The following is a 13,333-nucleotide window of genomic DNA, read 5'->3' as shown; positions in this document are numbered from 1 at the left end:
TCGTTCCTGACTCTTTCATTCCCAAAAGAAGAACGGTTATACCCAAAGAACATCTTAAGGAATAGATTGAGGATTCTTTCCAAATTAACATACCCGTTGATGTATTTCAAGATTACTCTTTTCTCTATTTGTTTAGAATTTTTATCCCATGACTATTGAGATAGTGTGATTGCTTCTAAGTCAAAAGTCTGTGTTCAACAAAAAGCCCATCTTCCAAAAGACTGACCATTTCTGAATTCATTCGATACATCAGTCTATTGCTTTACCCACATTGTCAGCATAAGCCTTTTGTTGCCCCATTTAACCTAGACCTTGTGGAGTTGCCTTTTCTGGGATTCCTACTCTGGGATTGAACTTTATAGTTATCATTATCATGGGGAAAGGTGTATCATCTATAAACTTTCAGTGTCAGTTCACTACCTTTGAAGAAGTGTCCTGTGTCTTTAGATTTATCTTTCATTGAGTGTACATCAACTTTCTTCTCTCTAAGTTGAAAAAGTTCAGTTATGTAGATGTTAAAAAAGAAGAAGAGAGAAGTGTCATATCTGCCAGTCTTTCTTATATAGAGTCAGTGTTCTGTTTTCTATCAGAACTGATAAAGAGCCCATTGAGGTGTGTCAAAAATCATCAATGTACTTACAGTCTTCAATTCAATAAAATGGTTGATTTCGTATCTTTGATACTCTATGATTCACTCTTAGATCTAATGTTTAAACAACTAAAGACCCCCTTTTCGGATGAGAATGCAGACGAAATTCACCTCGAGATCTGAAAGATGGTCGAACGAGAGGAAGAGCGTCGAGCATAGCCACTTAAAGAAGAAATCGAAGCCATTGATAGTGGTATCGAAATCCGAAATTCGGGAGAAATGGATTGGAAAAACTTTATCTCCTAAGGAGCGCAAAGAATTGATAAACCTGTTTAGAGGGGTTTGAGGTAGTCTTGCTTGATCCTATAAGGATAAACCAGGGGAATGCCCTGTCGTTGAGCAAAGCAAGACTTCATCTGCTTTAGACATCCAGTTGAAGAGTAAAATTTTAAAGAGATAAGCATCAGACATCCTGTGGAGCTGATGAAATACTGAGAGAAGATTTTCGGACAAGGAGTTGTGGAATCTTGAGCATAAATCCAAGATCTTTGAGATGAGAGTGGAGCACAGTGGTTGAAGTTTTGCCAGAAAACCGCCAGACTCCTCGATAAAAAAAAAATTCTAAGTCTTTGAACCTCAGCATTCAAGAGCTTGTACATCATATACATCAGGAGGCCATCATTGGACATTTGAGCCTTAATAGCCAAAATCCTAAAATCCTTTTGAGAACCCTTTGGGCCAACAATTTAAAGCCAATGTTTCTTTTCAAACACATTATAAATCCGGGGCATTTATGCACCCGAACTACGTCGGACCTGATCCCCATTTCTTCAGGGGTACGTAGGCAACTTGATTAATTCAGGTTCGGTCAAACCTTGGGATAAAATCCCTTTTCAAAATTTTGAAGCTAAATGCTAAACCATTCTTTGAAAAATCCTTAAGCGAACTATGCGGACCTGATCCTCCATTTTTGGGGTACGTAGGTAGTCTGGCTAGACCAGATTCGGTCCAAATCCTTAGAACCTTAGGTATTCAACCCTTTTGAACCCGAGCCCACCTAGAAAGTCCTTCTGGTGAAACAAGTAAAGGTTCGAGGCGAATGAAAAGAAAAACAGAAAGAAAAGAATGAGAGTCTGAAGATCCGCTAGGTTGAAAACCCGAAAGGGCGGCCTAGAGAAAGGTGAAAGTCGTTTTTTCTTGCTAAGTCAGCAAGCAAAATGATTGACTTATCAGAAAGTAAGGGTAGTGGTATGCTGGATTGAAAACTTGAAGAGACAATCTAGTCAGAGGCAAATACTTCCCATGAAAAGTTGAGTTGAATAGAAGCAGAAGGAGTTCCTCAGTTACGTAGAATTCCCAAGTTTGAGTACAAGCAAAAATTGAGATAAGTAGTCTTTTAGACTGAAAGCTTGGAAAGCAAAAGTTGAGATAAGTGGTCTTTTAGACTGAAAACTTGGAAGACATTAATTTTGACTTCTTCCGAAAAGACAAATCAAGGAGACCGAGAAGCAACTTTATAGGGCAGGATCCTGGAATCCGAATAGTGTCAGCAAGGCTTACTTTGACACCTTTTTAAACTAGGGGCATTAAAACCGAGCAATCCGAAGGGGTATAACCATGACGGATGTCCTGATGGAGGAAACTAGAGCCTTTTGGCATGGTTTTTGAGACTACTCTAAGAGTGGCTGACCTTACCATTTAAAAAATGATACATTTGATTTAAGAGTGAATCAAAATTTAGTCAAGTCCCTTGAATATTGTAAGTCTTCTTTGAAAGAGTCCTCAGGAGTCTGTTCCTTGTTTATCATTGTTTTCTTTTAGAATCCAAAGTGTTTGGCACTGAAAAGAATGGGTGTACACCTTCCGAAATGTAAAGAAAAAAAATCTAGAGTAGATCCTGGTTTAAGAATCAAGGAAAACAAGAAACATTTGGTCCAAACCTGCCTGAAACATCAAAGCCTCAAGCACTGAGCAAAATGAAGAACTCTTACGTTCAGCCTTTGTGAAGGTGGTCTTACCATTATACCAAAGAATTCTGCTTTCTTAAAACCTTGTCATGGAAGCACATCATACTAGGGGCATCTTTTATGACTTGCGTCATAAAAGATATTACACAATGATAACTGGGATATCTATTCTTAGCAAATAGAAACCAGAGAAGCTTGAACATACTCTTTGAGTTGAATTCCTTGATCAAGTTGTTTCTTTTGGAGTCAAAGTTTCATAAACTTCAACTCCCAGCGGGGTATATAATCTACTCCTGCATCCTTCAAACCTCATTAGAATGCTTTTCATCTGTTAAAGAGAGTCAGCACCTAAAAATCTCATCAATCTACTTGAGTTTTGCTTTCAGCAAAGATCATGCACTCCCATTTATTCTCGGCAGGAGATCGCTATGCTATCAATGAACTCGATATAAGATCGATAAATATTTTTGTGTTGATTTGAGACTCTTTGAGTAGTTAAGGCCCTTTGAGTGTTACAGACTCTTCGGGTAGTTGAGACTCTCTGAGTATAAATGTTTTGATTTGTTTTGAGACTCTTTGAGTAGTTGAGACCCTTTGAGTGTTACAGACTCTTCGGGTAGTTGAGACTCTTTGAGTATAAATGTTTTGTGTTGATTTGAGACTCTTTGAGTAGTTGAGACCCTTTGAGTGTTACAGACTCTTCGGGTAGTTGAGACTCTTTGAGTATAAATGTTTTGTGTTGATTTGAGACTCGTTGAGTAGTTGAGACCCTTTGAGTGTTACAGACTCTTCGGGTAGTTGAGACTCTTTGAGTATAAATGTTTTGTGTTGATTTGAGACTCTTTGAGTAGTTGAGACCCTTTGAGTGTTACAGACTCTTCGGGTAGTTGAGACTCTTTGAGTATAAATGTTTTGTGTTGATTTGAGACTCTTTGAGTAGTTGAGACCCTTCGAGTGTTACAGACTCTTCGGGTAGTTGAGACTCTTTGAGTATAAATGTTTTGTGTTGATTTGAGACTCTTTGAGTAGTTGAGACCCTTTGAGTGTTACAGACTCTTCGGGTAGTTGAGACTCCTTGAGTATAAATGTTTTGTGTTGGTTTGAGACTCTTTGAGTAGTTGGGACCCTTTGAGTGTTACAGACTCTTCGGGTAGTTGAGACTCTTTGAGTATAAATAGTTTTTGATGTATTTGAGACTCCTTGAGTAGTTGAGACCCTTTGAGTGTTACAGACTCTTCGGGTAGTTGAGACTCTTTGAGTATAAATAGTTTTTGATGTATTTGAGACTCTTTGAGTAGTTGAGACCCTTTGAGTGTTACAGACTCTTCGGGTAGTTGAGGCTCTTTGAGTATAAATAGATTTTGGTGTATTTGAAACTCTTTGAGTAGTTGAGACCCTTTGAGTGTTACAGACTCTTCGGGTAGTTGAGGCTCTTTGAGTATAAATGTTTCTCTATGTGGTTGAGACTCTTTCGAGTATAAAGATTTTTGCATGTGTTTGAGACTCTTTGAGTAGTTGAGACCCTTTGAATGTTACAGACTCTTCGGGTAGTTGAGGCTCTTTGAGTATAAATATTTTTTGTGTTGATTTGAGACTCTTTGAGTAGTTGAGACCCTTTGAGTGTTACAGACTCTTCGGGTAGTTGAGACTCTTTGAGTATAAATGTTTCGCCATGATTTGAGACTCTTTGAGTAGTTGAGACCCTTCGAGTGTTACAGACTCTTCGGGTAGTTGAGACTTTTTGAGTATAAATGATCTTTGTTGATTTGAGACTCTTTGAGTAGTTGAGATCCTTTGAGTGTTAGTTGAGACTCTTTGAGTATAAATGTTTTTGTGATGTATTTGAGACTCTTTGAGTAGTTGAGATCCTTTGAGTGTTATAGACTCTTCGGGTAGTTGAGACTTTTTGAGTATAAATGATCTTTGTTGATTTAAGACTCTTTGAGTAGTTGAGATCCTTTGAGTATTACAGACTCTTCGGGTAGTTGAGACCTTTTTTTTAGTATAAATGTTTTGCGTTAATTTGAGACTCTTTGAGTAGTTAAGGCCCTTTGAGTGTTACAGACTCTTCGGGTAGTTGAGACTTTTTGAGTATAAATGTTTTGCGTTAATTTGAGACTCTTTGAGTAGTTAAGCCCCTTTGAGTGTTACAGACTCTTCGGGTAGTTGAGGCTCTTTGAGTATAAAGATTTCTATGAAGCTCTCTGAGTGTTTGATTTGAGACTCTATGAGTGTTACATACTCTTTGAGTAATTTGATTTGATATTCTTTGAAGGGTTGATTTACGTCTGCATCGATAGTGGTCTGCTTTCTTTGAGGTAATTTCATTGGGTTCGTTTTCTTAAAAGCTTTATTTTAACAAAGTATGTTTGTGTTTGCTTTAATAGAGTCTTTGCGTATTGATTTAAATAGTTGAGTTGTGAGTATTAGAGAGAGGCCATCTCATTGAGATGTCGTGATTGCCGAGTTAAGGGTCGGTGAGAGGTCATCTCCCTTTTGCTTCTAGTCTTTCAGTCTCGTAGTGCTATTTTGTTGTTTTACCCTGATGAACATCATTTTAAAAACAAAACAAAAAAAACTTGTTTTACTTTGTTTTCGGGCCGGCCAAAATGTGTCGTCTGTTCAGCTTTGCCATTCGTGTGTTACACACGCTTTGCCAAAGAGGGGCATCTGTAGACACCCCATTTTGACCGGACCCAAGTTCGCTATGCTTGGGCGAAATCCCGTTCAATCATTTCCGCCATGTTTCGCACTTTTCCGTTAAGTGTTGAGAGAGATTATTCCCAAGAATCCGAACAAGAGAGAATTTGGATCCGATTGATGGGCCCGTCTTGAGCATTTGTTTAGATTTGAATCAAACAGGGTGGCCCGCACATTGTTTTAGTGAAAAATGAGTTTTGAACCTACTTCGATCCAACACCTAAAGATGATCATCAAGAGAACGGTCAAGATCTCAGAGAAGTCGTTTTAACAACCAATTTTGTTTCGATCATCAGGTTGAGTTACTCGGATCAGCCCATTGAAATGATTTAGGAGGACACAACCTACTTAGGTAGGGGACCCATCAATTGGATGGTCTGGATCGTCATAGAGGAATGATTTAAGGGAGCACAACCAATTTACATTGCGACCCACCATTTGAACGGTCAAGATCATCAATTGTCGCCCATCAAATGGACGGTTCGGATCATCAAATGGGAGTGATTTAAAAATGGGGTAACATATTCACATTTTGATCTATTGGATGGTTTGGATCAGCCCATAGGATTGATTAGTGGAGCACAAATTAAATCACATCGCAGCCCACTATTTGAACGGTCAAGATCATCAATTGTCGCCCATCAAATGGACGGTTCGGATCATCAAATAGGAGTGATTTAAAAATGGGGTAACATATTCACATTTTGATCTATTGGATGGCTTGGATCAGCCCATAGGATTGATTAGCGGAGCACAAATTAAATCACATTGTCGCCCATCAAATGAACGGTTCCGATCATACTTTGGAGTGGGGCATATGATTTTATGCACAATTGGGAATTTGGTCACATATGGGACCCATTTGGGTTATCTTTTACCTACTCAAAAGAACTTTAAAAAACATGCATGGGGTCACACACATGTCAAAATTCAATGTCCACAATGGTGGCCACCTACCATGGAATATGTCCACAATGGTGGCCACCTACCATGGAATAAGTCCACAATGGTGGCCACCACCCTCCCATTCCTTTGCTATAAATGGTTCAATGAGGGTGAGTAAGAGGAAAGGAGAACTCATTTCTCTTCTATCATGTGTTCTAACAAAGTTGCTATGAGGGGTTGAAAAGAAAAAAAAAGAAAAGAAACAAGAAAAGAAGAAAAAGAAACAAAAAAGAAGCAAAAAGAGAAAGAAAGCGGAAGCGATCGCACGGAGGCGGAATTTTCGAGTTTTTCGGCTCTCGGATTCGGCGAGGATTTCGATCACAGGTAGGTACACCGTTCTCGGAATTTTTTTTAGAATTATTTGGTATATTTTCGGATTTTTGCATGATTTTTAACAAAGAAAACTAAACGATATACTAAACAGATTCCAAAAATAATGAAATTTCGTGGGAAAATAATATGATAATGATACATTCTACCATGAATTTGTGAGAATTTTTGGATTTTGTTTGGTATATTATTTTACGCATTCTTTGAAAATTATCAGATTTTGGGAGAATTGTTACTGACGTCAAATCACAGATAAAATTCTCCAAAGTTTTACAGTAGTCTTAAATTCTATACTTCTTGCTTCTGTAAAATTTTCAAGTGATTTGGATCTTGTTTCATATGAGCTGTAGTGTTAATTCATAATCTGGTTTGAAATTTGAAAAATCCGAAACTGATAGTAAATAGTTTTCTAAATTCATGGAAATCTCACAGCATGCTATTTTCACTTATCTCTTACTACTGTAGAAATTTCATGGAATTTAGATATCTATTTCTAGTAGTTTATGTGTTATTTTTGCAATCTGGTTAATTAATTTTTAAATCCATATTAAATATGAGTTTAATGTAAAAATCTGTAAAAATCTTCCAGTAAATTACATCTCATCATATCTTGTTGGTGGAGAAGTTTCAACTCATTTCGAGTTCGTTTGCAACAGCTTCACTTGTAAAATCACTCATATGGTTAAAAATTGGTAAAATCCATTAAAAAAATAAAAATTAAGTGAAAATCATCTTAAAATCTCTAAAGCACCTTCATCTTTGTGTGTGTTTGGGAGACCCGCCCGGTCTCATTCTCTCGTTAGTCCTCTTTGTGCGCCGTTTGGTTTTGGAAGAACGCCCTACTCGGCTTGGCTTCATACCCCTACCCTTATGGGTATTGGGTTGCACATTTGTTGCACCCTAGGGCTAGGTAGCTGTCCGGCCCGGCTGGGTGTTTTACCTCTGCCAAATGTGTAAATTCGTGTTTCCTTTTCTTTTAGAGAGTCTTTGACTCATCTATCCTTTAGTTGGTGTTATTGGAGTCTTTGACTCATGTTTCCATTTCTTTTAGAGAGTCTTTGACTCATTCGTTCTTTTGTTGTATTACTAGGAAGTCTTTGACTCATTGGTTCTTCTGTTGGCGTTATTTGGGAGTCTTTGACTCATTCCTCCTCTAAGTTGTAGTATTAGAGAGTCTCTGACTCATTTGTTCCCCTCTTTAGTGTTGTTAGTTCGGAGTTTCTCCTTTAGAGTTGTTGATTACTTCACTTTGATTAGAGACTAACTCAGTCTTATTAAAGCTTTGCTTGCTTCGGATCTTGGATCGTTTTCTCTCTTCTTGGGACGCTATCTTTCTTGTTGTGGTTCGTCTCTTTGAGGCGTTAGTTGCTTGTTTGGGGTTTCCCCTTTTGCTTTAGGGCTTTGCCCTAGTTTATGGTTATGCTTGTTTGTTCTCTGTAAGAGTGAATTCATCTAAAGGTCCTGAGCATTGGAAAAACTTTAAAATCCAAAAACATTGGAAATTTAAAACTCAAAAACATTTGAAAACTTTAAAAATATAAAAAACATTTGAAAATATAAAAAAAAAACTTAAAAAAATCTAAAGTGTTGAGTGTTTCTTTTAGAAGCGTATTAGGCGAGTTCGATTTTCGAACTACGTTGGCTTGATCCTCTTCCGAGGTACGTAGTGCAGCTTGGGATTTACATCCCAAGTCCAGCCAAACTTTTTTTGTAAATAAACGTTTTAAACCTTCTTCAAAAACCTTTAAAATATTGTTTTCAAAAGACCTTCCTCTAGAGTTAGGAGTTTCTCCTCGATAGAGAATTTTAGAGTTAGGGTTTTTCTTTTGATAGGTTGTTTGATTGATTGTTTGTTGTGTGCTTGTTTTAGAGTTAGAGGTCTGTCCTAGAGTTATAGGAGCGCCTCCGTCCGGTCAGTTGGCGATCCACATCGCCGAGTGATGACTAGAGTAGGATACGCTAGTCCACCCTTGGTTTTCCTTAGGAAATACAGCCTAGTCACACATAGGTTGTAAGAACCACCTGCATCAGCGTAGGGCTAATCTGCATTTAGTTAGGGCATATAGGGTGTCCTAAAATTCACAATTCACTGGAATTTAAATAATCGTACAATAAACTTTAATAATTGGTCCGGTCTTTTAGATCGAGTTTAGGATAGAGGGCTAGGTGTCTTAGGCATCATAACTTAGAATAGGCGCGAAGAACTACGTTGCCTTGATTCTCGTGGAGGCGGGGATACGTAGGCTTCTTTGGATGAATACCAGACCATCTGAGGACTCGGGCTAATCACTTTTAAAACTGTTGAAACAATCAAATCACTTAGGATTTTCCATGAAATTAGAATTTTAGGAGAACTTTCACTTAGATTGAATCCAAACCAATTAAGAAATCAAGATACACATTTAGGATTCACATTGAAATTAGATCATAGGATGCATATCACATAGATAGCACATTAACAGAGAGTTGAATGAGCCATTAAAAATGAATTTAAAAGAGTTAACTTTTGGAATTGAAGACCGATTATCGGGCAGGAATGGTGCATGTGGTGGATAAATCCCCATACCTTCCATTCTTGTAACCAGGTAGCGAGTCTAGATTTCTGGTTAATTATGGGTCCTAGATCCCACATCTAGGTGGCGACTCTGTCAGTCTCTTTTGTGTGGAATTCGGATTGCCTTAGTGATCCCAAGTTCACATAAAAGACGAATTAAAATTAATAATAAAAGGCACACGCCAATCGCGTGGGTACGAGAGACCAAGAGATAGTGCGTGGCGGCTCTCGCGCCACCACCCCTCTCGCGGGATCGGGTCCCACAGATACTAACATTGAACTCCCACTATTCATAAGCATCTTTTAGATGAGGGTTTAGTGAGCCTGTCATTCAATAATACATAGTCTAGCCTTTTGTAGTCTTGAATTATGCAGATCTATTCCATCACTTGCTAAGGTTTCTTACCCACTAAAGTACTCAACATAATCGGTATCTAGAAAAGACACTAAGATACCAACAACTTCAATGTCACAGACACAGACTTGCAGTTCCAAACATGCTCACTTCTTATAACACCTATTCAGTCCACAAATGGAGTTTAATTAACTCAATCCACGATTTTAATCAATCCAACTGAAAAGAATGACTAAAATGTATAAAATCATGATGATACATAAGTGTGCTTCTAATTAGATACATATGTGCCATCGTGGGCCGTCCGTTGGGCCGTGCCATGATGCAGAATTGGTTTCTACTTTAGAAAACACAATACCATGATTATGAAGAGACACCGGTGTATCACCGTGGGTCGTCCGTTGGGCCGTGCCACGGCACACAATTGGTTCTCACATACAATACTCAGTCAATCTATCTTAAAGGAAAATTATGTTTGATCCAACTTTCAAGTTCCATGATCAGACATAATTCAATGTTTTAGGTTTTGAAAATACACACTATCAGTTTATTATAACCATAACCTTGGGTTTTAAGCATATCTGGCATGAACTAATATGCATTCAAGTTAAAAGTTTAGTCCCATATATGATTTCAATTAATCATTTTAACCCTTAACTTATATGCAAAACATAAAGCATATAAACAACATATAGGGATTCTTAAGTTATGAATTAGAAACCAAAGGTGTTCATTGACTGAGTTTTAATCATTAAACAACATCAAAACTTTACATAACTGGATCTCCATGGCATTTAGTTAATTCTTTAAGAGTTTGAAATCAAAATTAAACTAAAGGCCCACTTTAAAAACCCAAACGTTATAAAATTACACTGGAATTTTAAAATTCAAACTCTGAACACCAAAACAGACTTTGGAAACGGGTTCAGAATGGTCTAAAACAATAGGAATAGGCTAACCCAAGTCCAAAACCCCAAAATATTTGACTAAAAATCAAACTTACAAAACTAAAAGTCTTGATTTTACACTGTAACTATATCATACAGTACTTAAATACCAAAAATGACCTCAAAAATAAGTCCAGAACGGTCTGTAACCTTAGGAACCAATCTAATCCAAGCCCAAAACTCCAAAACTTTTGACTCAAAACCAAATTTATAAAGTCAAAAGTGTTAAAAATACACTATAAGTGTATTATACAGTGATCAAATGGCAAAATGGATAGCAAAAATGGCTTCAAAGGGTTGCAAAACGTTCGGAACCAGTTTTACTTGGGATAAAACCCTAAAATATTTTACTCAAAAACCAACTTGAAAAATCAAAAGTTTTTGAATTTACACGATACATATATGATACAGATGCCAAATACCAAAACTGATCCCAAAAAATGGATTCAGAAGGGTGCAAAACCTCAAGAACCGCTATAATCTGACAAAAAATCTCACAAAAATGGGCCGTTTGGGCCTATGGGCCGGTTTAGGTCATGTTGGGCCAAGCGGTCTGGTGGGCTTAAAGGGTCTACTGGGCCCTTTTTAATTGAAAAACCCGTCGCGGATCCTTGATGGGCCCGCACGGCCCGGTTCGGCCCGCCAAGCCCGACACTATTCATCGTCTTCTTCATTAAAATTGTGAAAATTCCAGCAAAATCCGAAAAAACACTCAAAGTTCGATTTATTATTGCGGCTTCGTTTGAAGTCCGATTGAGGCTCACAATACGCCGTTGGACTCGTCTCTCGACGTACTTCGTAACCACGCCGGAAAATCTCCGGTCGGACAAGCCAGTCGCCGGCGGCACACTGTTTTCTGGCGAGGTCCAAAACTTCCCTAAAAGTTAAAATTTTCATCTTTAAATCGCCGCCAAACGCAATCAAGTCATCGGATCGACGAACCGTTTGTTGCGTTGGATTCGTGGGAACACAAGCAACATTTCAGTGCCATTTAATCAACGATCCGACTCCAGAATTGATGGCGGCACTCAAAATACAAGTTTTCACAAATCCTATTTCAATCACTTTTAATGCGATTTTTTTGCCATTTTCTCGCCGGAACCGTGGCTCTGATACCACATGTAAGTGTTCATCATAAAAGGAACACGGGCAACGGATCTTTGGCGGTCCAACTTTGAGAAAATCACAATTAACCATATGGATTGAAATTGAAACAGTAAAGGGAACATACCGAAAGCCGAATATCGTTTTGCTATCACTGGAAGGATACCATTCTGGTATTTCTCACTCCACAACAGACGGTGATGGGGACCGACTTCCTCTCTCTTTTTTCCGTGGATTGCCAAGAGAAGGATGTAGAAATTGTTGTGTGCAAGTAGGGACCGGATGAGAGAATAAAGAGACATTTATGGGAAGAAACACAACTCATCACACTAGTTCCCTCCCCAAAAGTCTTACATTTACACCCCTTCTTTTATGGCTTTTCACTTAATGCCTTTTCACAAAACCAACTAACAAAATGATCTAGGCCGTTGATCTTGCACATGCCACATCCACCATTAGGATAATTTCCTAACAATTACCACAAATTGAAGCTCCCCCTCAAAGCTACACTTCTTTTGATGTAAAATAGCAGTAGAAAAAATACCCTTTTTTCACTTAAAATGGGCGTTAAAATTTATTTTAAACTCAGACCTTAAGTAAAAATTGAATAGAGTTGGTTCACTTATCTTTTGTCTGTGAAAAAGTAGGAAAATTTATAAATATTTTTTCCTTTCTAATTGTTTCCTTAAAAAAATCCTATAAACCAAACAGGTTGCGTCCCGTGTGCCCGACTAAAGTAAAGAGAAGTGCCCAGTTTGAACGGTGACAATGTGTTACGAAGCTGAATCGATTCATAGCGGATTTGATCTTCTTAGAGGGAAGATCAACCTCTTGACCTGCTTTGTGGGAAGCGCCGGTCCTCCTTTGTGCGCAAATACACACTTTCTCGGAATAAATTTCTGCTTGCCGTTTTCTTCTTTATTTATTACATTAAATACAGGTTACATAAATCGTTCATACCATAAACTAGGACAAGCCTATTCCAATATAGAATCCTAAGCAATTAAGACTCCACAGATGAATGAAATAAAAGACTACGACTAATAATTCTAATCTAACCAATAGAAAGATAATCGTAATCCATAGATAGATAATCCTACCAAACGGCTAAAATCTAAACCAGAGAAGCAGGATTCGTACCTGGAGTTGGGGATTCGCGAATCCCCGTATCGCGAATCCGAACCGTGATTCGATTCGAATCCCCGATTCTGGGGAACCCCGATTCCCAATTTTGGGAACCCCGATTCCCAATTTATGAAACCCCCGATTCCCACTTTATAGGAACCCCGATTCCCAGGCGATTCCCTGCGAATCCCCATCGAATCGCAACTCCTCAGCTACTCTCAGCGAATCCCCGACGAATCCCCGTCGACTCTCTGGCAAACCCACGATTCCCGCTTCCCACCATCCCAGGAGCTTTCGATTCCCGCTTTCGAATCCCGAATCGAATCCCGCTTTCGATTCCCACATCTCACACTTATAAATCTTGTAAAACGGAAATCTTTGTTCTCTCCTATTTGTTCCACATCTCTTTATTAAATGTGTGTGTGTGTGTGTGTGTGTGAGAGAGAGAGAGAGAGAGAGAGAGAGAGAGAGAGAGAGAGGGATTACCTAGAAATCTCTTCTATTTTGAAATATTTCATATGTAAATGCTAATCATGCCACATCACCAAACATTGAATTATTACTCATGTTTCTTGCCAGGTAATCTCTATAGAGGCGAAACCAGAAACTTACACTTCGGGTCCAGACTAATTTACACTCTGCCTGCATGGGTCATTTGCGAGGGGGGTGTGCCTTTAGAGCCACACAATTTTCTCTATAATTTTCTCCATAGCTAGA

The sequence above is a fragment of the Tasmannia lanceolata genome, unplaced genomic scaffold (genome assembly GCF_043159265.1).
Source record: "Tasmannia lanceolata isolate RefF3 unplaced genomic scaffold, GAP_Taslan_0.1 ptg000018l, whole genome shotgun sequence".
NCBI classification, from domain to species: domain Eukaryota; kingdom Viridiplantae; phylum Streptophyta; class Magnoliopsida; order Canellales; family Winteraceae; genus Tasmannia; species Tasmannia lanceolata.
The sequence above is the reverse complement of the archived record's forward strand: the minus strand, read 5'-3'. Positions refer to the sequence as shown.